The 5,708-nt window shown below is 53.6% G+C and overlaps 1 long non-coding RNA gene across 1 annotated transcript; it reads left to right on the top strand.

Annotated features, from left to right (window-relative positions):
* Window positions 1-2,577: 2,577 nt before the first annotated feature.
* Window positions 2,578-3,402, top strand: LOC120686407. Its single transcript, XR_005680167.1, has 2 exons — window positions 2,578-2,767; window positions 2,862-3,402. It is a non-coding gene; the product is annotated as an uncharacterized LOC120686407 (long non-coding RNA).
* Window positions 3,403-5,708: the final 2,306 nt, after the last annotated feature.

The following is a 5,708-nucleotide window of genomic DNA, read 5'->3' as shown; positions in this document are numbered from 1 at the left end:
AAGGGCAGATTCGGGTGAGGGCATGATCCGCCCGTAAAAATTGATTTTTAGGAGTCCCACTCTATAAATCAAAAAAAAAATTTAAAAAATGCCCACAGCCCGCTGCGCCATGTCGGCAGCCGAGTTGTGTCCGCGCCCCGCCAGCGCCGCGCCCGCGTCCTCGCGCGCCACACTCCGCAGCGCTCGCCGCCACGCACATCCGCACTAGCTGCAGCCCACAGAGCTCCCCGCAGCCCGCGTCCGTGCTCACCAGAGCCCGTCGTGCGCGCCGCACGCCGCAGCTTGCCGAGCTCGCATCCACGCCACGCCGGTCCTTGCGCCACAGGCCTCCACGCCCCGCCTCCCGCCGATGCCATGCCCGCCGCGGCCTACCGCGCTCACCGACGCCCGCCGTAGCTCGCCGAGCTTAAAAGGCCATTGGTTGGTTTTGGTAAGGGGTTGGCTTGCAAATAAGTGGCTCCATGGACGGCGAGATGGATTTTTAGAAAAAGACAGGGGTTAAAACAGAACAAAACGGGTTGTTTCATAAATAATTTTGAACTAACGCAGACTGCGGGTTGATTTGGGTAAAACTGAGGGGCTCTTTTGCAAAACGAATGGGAGTTGACCGGTATGGGCCCTGTTGACTCGGGCCATTTTTGGTGCTCCGAGGCTCGATTTCGACCGGATAAAAGCCTAGGAGGAAGAGAGCGACATGTCGAGTTCATCTAGGGGACCGAGGGGTCGGGTTGGAGGCCGGACATCGGCGCGTGGTGGCGAGAGGCGGAGCGGAAGCTCCGGCGATCGATTCCCGGCGAAAGAGAGCGGGAGAGGGGGAAAAAGTGGGCGCGATGCTGCTTACCCTGAGGCAGGCTGCACGAAAACGTCAAAGAGGGGCGGCGAAACGGCGGTGGTCCGAGCTTGAGTTAGCGGCGGCCGCGCTAGGGTTTGCTAGCGAGAAGATAACAACGGCGCAGTTTGATGGAACCCTAGGGGGGTCACGGGGTACTATTTATGGTGGGCGAGTGGATGCCTTGGCACGCCAAGGCGGCACGGGCGGCGCGTCATTCGCCGGCTGGACTCCGAATCCAGGTTGGCCACGGGAAGGAGAAGGCCCCGACAGGTAGGACCCGACTGTCGGTGGCGCGCGCCGAACTGGGCTGGGAGAGAGGAGGTGGGCCTGTGGGGTAAGAAAAGAAAGAAGGAAACTTGGCCAGGCCAGAAGAAGGGGAAGAAAAGAAAAAGCGAGAAAGGGAGAGAGTTGGGCTGGGCTAAAAAGATAGAAAGGAAAGAGACGAAGAAGGAGAATGTTTTTTTAATAAAAATTTGAAACAAGGCAACAAATTCAATTCAAACTCAAATGGAGTTCCGCCGTGCCGACGCAGGTGCTCTGCCGGCCCTCGATGCGCAGAGGTAGCCGCCTGCGTTCTCGCCCTGGAGGTGCTCCGCCGGTCGCACGTGCGTCGAGCCCCGCGCCCGAGCGGTTCTCCTATGCTCCTGCTGCAGCGGCATTAGAGTTGGCGCCAGATGCGAGCTTGTCCTCGCGGTGGTGCGTCGGCGGGTGTGGGAGCAGGGACAGGGGTCGGCCGGCCGGTCGATGGAGGGAGCTGCGCGGGCGGTGGATGACAGAGGGAGCTGCGCGCGGGGGGGGGGGGGGGGGGGGGGGGGCAAGGAAGGAGAGCGGCGCAGGCGGCCAAGGAGGAGCGGCGCGAGCAACGTGGGAGGAGAGCGGCGCGAGCGGTGTGGGAGAGAGCCAGAGAGGATAGGGTTGGGGCCTCTGACCTTGTGTGGGCTGTGCCTTTGCAGGCCAGCCATCGGGCCGCCACCGTGCTGGACTTTTGGCCGTGCCGTGCCACAGGCCAGGCCGGCGGCCCAGGCACGGCCTGGTGTCTCGGGCCGGGCCGGCACGGTCACGTCGTCGCTGGGCCGGGCCAAAATCCCGTGCCACGGGCCGTGCCAACGGGCCACGGGTCGCATGGCCATCTATAGGTGGTGGCGTCACCCGCCCCTAAAAGTACCATTTTTTGGGGCGGGACACCCCCTCACCCGTCCCTACAAATAATTTTTAAATTTATTTTAAAAATTTGTTTAGTACAAAAAATAGCAAAATATAATAAAAAAATTGATTTTTTTACCATAAACCTATTGTGATATTTAGAACTAGAAAAAATATTAAAAACATGTTTCATAGTATAAAATAATTATGAGTGTGGAAACCACAAAGTGGGTCTTGAGTTGTATGAGATAGAGGAGCGAGTGAATTATACATTACGGTTTCACACTCTTAGCCATTATATACGCTGGAATATGGTTTGAATACTTTTTTAATTCTACATGTTACAATAGACTTATGGTAAAAATTTAACTTTTTAAATATATTTGCTATATATTCTAATTTAAATAAATTTTCTAAATAAAAAATAATTTGTAAGGGCGGGTGATGCCCGTACACGACTCTAAAGATCTATTTTTAGAGGCGGGTGACGCCACCACCTACCCCTAAAAATCACATCAACGTCATCGATCCGCACTTTCTCCGTCTCTATCACTTATGTCTTCCCTCGCTCACTCTCCCTTATCTCTTTCCCATCTCTCTTCCTTATCTCTTCCCACGTTTCTCCCTCACCCTCTCTCATCTTATCTCCTTCCTACTGCTCTTGAGAAGTGTGAGGTTGCTCCATCGCGGTTAGGGCAGAGGTGCGGAGCGCCGTCGCAGCGTCCAGGAGGGAGCTGTGGAGGCTTGGCCGTCAGGGACCACGGCGCTTGCTCCGGATGAGCGCAACTGCAGGTTCTTCTTGCATTGGTTTCTTGGTCCACCCACATTCATGCATCTATCTAGCTAAGATGGTGTGGATTACATTTTGGCTCTTGTGTGGGTGTAGTCAACGAGGTCCTTCCTCTTGGACGAAGCACGATGCTGAAACGCTGGGCGTGTCGGCGTTTGACGGATAGCAGCAACAGCGGCACCCGTTGAGGGCACCAGTGCCCGGCGGCTGGCGAGGAGGGAGCAGGAGGGGCGCGGGGGCTGACTTCTTCTGCGACGACATTGGCGCCTTAAGGCGGGAGGCGGCGGCCGTGGTGGCCACCACACTGTTCAAGGACGGCAGAGCTTGGAGCTGTTGCACCCAACGCACAGTGGCATGGCGATGCGCGAGACCGACTGCGGCGGCGCTGGGCTGGAGCAGCGGCGCCCGTACGGCTGCGCGGGCAGCTCGCCGAGCGACCGTCGATTTTTTTAAATTTGTTATTCAATCTGTGGGACGGGTCATGCTCTCATCCGCTCATATAAATTGATTTGTAGAGCGGCTGAGGGCATGACCCGCCCCTACAAATGGATTTTCAAAGGCAGTTGAGGACATAACCTGCCTCCACAAATGGATTTTTAAGGGCGGGTGAGGGTATGACCCGCCCCTACAAATATTATTTTTAGCTGCAAAAAGCAGCAACGGGCTTAGTGTCTATTCTTAAAAATCTCATTTTAACCGCCCCTACAAATAGTTTGTGTCAGACCCGGGGTAGCGGGACTACTTATAGGCATAGAATGTTCTAGAGTAAGGGATAGCTCATGGATGTACCTTACCTCTTTTGTAACTACTCGAATAAGCGTAGAACTAGCTGCAGTACAAAGGAAACTACCCGATTGTGTTATAGTAGGACTCCAACTGTACTCGGTTAGGACTTTCCATGTAACCCTGTCCCCCGATATATAAGGGCGGGCAGGGACCCCCTCCAAACAATCATCAACACCTAAGGCAATACAAACCACACAGAACGTAGGGTATTACGCAAACTCGCGGCCCGAACCTGTCTAAATCTTTGTGTTCCTTGTACCATCGAGTTCTAGAGCAGTCGATCCCCACCTACAAACCCTAGTGCTAAGGGTATCCCTGAGCAGGCTTGGCGGTAAACACCGACAGCTGGCGCTCCAAGTAGGGGATTCGGCGAGTTCACCAACGAAATCGATGGCCGAATCAAGCGACGCCAACAACGTGCCACAGGGCACAACCCTCGTTTTCAGTTCCTGGGCTTGCACGGCTGACGGAACGGGAGGCTTCTCCAGCCACCTCGTCACACCTAATTCGCCTAAACCAAAAACCCGCTCCCAACTCGCCGACACCCGCAAGTCTGCGGATCTTGACGAAGAAAGAGTTCTATCCGAACTTGACTTGGATAATCCAGAAAACGTGTCAACTCCGACCCGAACACTCGGTTCAGTCGAGTTCGACACAAACCCTGACTCCGAAAAACCTCACTTTTCCAAAACCCTTCGAAAATATTTGAATCATCTCAAGACGATCAAACGCCCTATGATCAAAAATTTTGAATTACTCACAGGAGTGGATCAAGTTTCACGATCAATTGAGGGTAGTATCAAGCTTGCAGAAACTGCTCTCGGCTCATCAACGACACAACAGAACCCTAAAGCACTAAACCTACCACAGAAAAGATCGGGTGACATGCTCTCAGGGATCGATCGGGTAAATTCAAAGCTTGCCGACTGCGTCAAGGTAGCTGAAAGCACCCTACAGAACAAGGAGTAGAAATCGGGAGGAGGAATCTGTGGGGGAGCTGGTGAGACAAACCCCCGGCTTGTTGGGATGGGACCGTCTATCTCCAGGATACCTCAGAACCCTTTACCGAAACTTGCTCAAACTCGGACTCCAAAACCAGTCGAGTCCTCGTTCGATCAGGATTTTGATCGCTTCATGAACGGTCTCGAGAACTTTGAACCATTCGATGATCTCGAAGATTGGTCTGACAATATCGAGTTGTTCGTAAACGCCATGGCCAATCCACCCGAACATGCTGACGCCCTTTGGGAACTGGCCAAACTTAAAAAGGGAAAAGCCAAAGCTCCTGAACAATCCAGTAACTCAATTTTTGACAAACCCTGGATTAAGGAACCTGAAGGGATGACTCCCACCCAATCATGGCTACATTGGATGAACGAGAACGCCCTCCGTGTAGAGATGGGCATCCCGCTTCTTGCTCACCCAAAGCATACATATTCCAAAATCGGTGGACTAACCGATTCCGAATCCGAGTACTCTTCCAACTCGGAGGATGAGCTGGATAATCTAATCCAGTACAGCAAGCAAGTCGAGTTCAGCTCAACCAAGAACTCCAAGTCTGATCAGGACTCCTTCCCTAACTTGGTTATATATGCAACGCCGCAAGGACGGACAGTGCACCTAAGAAAGACACAAGATCCCAACACCTCCGGTTCCAAACTAGCGGATCTGCCTTACCAGCAGAGCACTCCTCTAGACCCGTCCTCAAGTAAACAAGATCAAAAACTTCAAGACCTTTGTCGTGAAATCCTCATTGTTCGTATCTCCGAAGAACCTGAGGGCGATCCCACGGAGCATCTCAACCTCGACGACTGCAATTCTGATGATTTCGACGAGTACCTTTCCGACAACATGGAAACTACTCCTGCCACAATCACTGAAGCCCAAGCCAAGGAAGATCTACCGCTCCTCCTCCTCCAGCGGTGACCGTCACCATCCAACTGGATGAGCAGCATCCAGCAGAAGATCTGTACGAATGTTGTCGCCAGCTCAACCAGAAGAGGGCGTTCAGGCGACAGCACCTCGCTAACACCCTACAAGAGCAACAAGGCGACAACTACGACTACTCCAACTGCGACCTCCGCAGCGTGATCAACATTGGGCGCGACGCGTGCAACATCATCATCTCAAGGAGAAAGGAACACGAGGAAGTCGAGG

Source organism: Panicum virgatum, chromosome 8N (assembly GCF_016808335.1).
Source record: "Panicum virgatum strain AP13 chromosome 8N, P.virgatum_v5, whole genome shotgun sequence".
Classification (NCBI taxonomy): domain Eukaryota; kingdom Viridiplantae; phylum Streptophyta; class Magnoliopsida; order Poales; family Poaceae; genus Panicum; species Panicum virgatum.
This window is presented reverse-complemented; position numbering and strand designations above follow the sequence as displayed.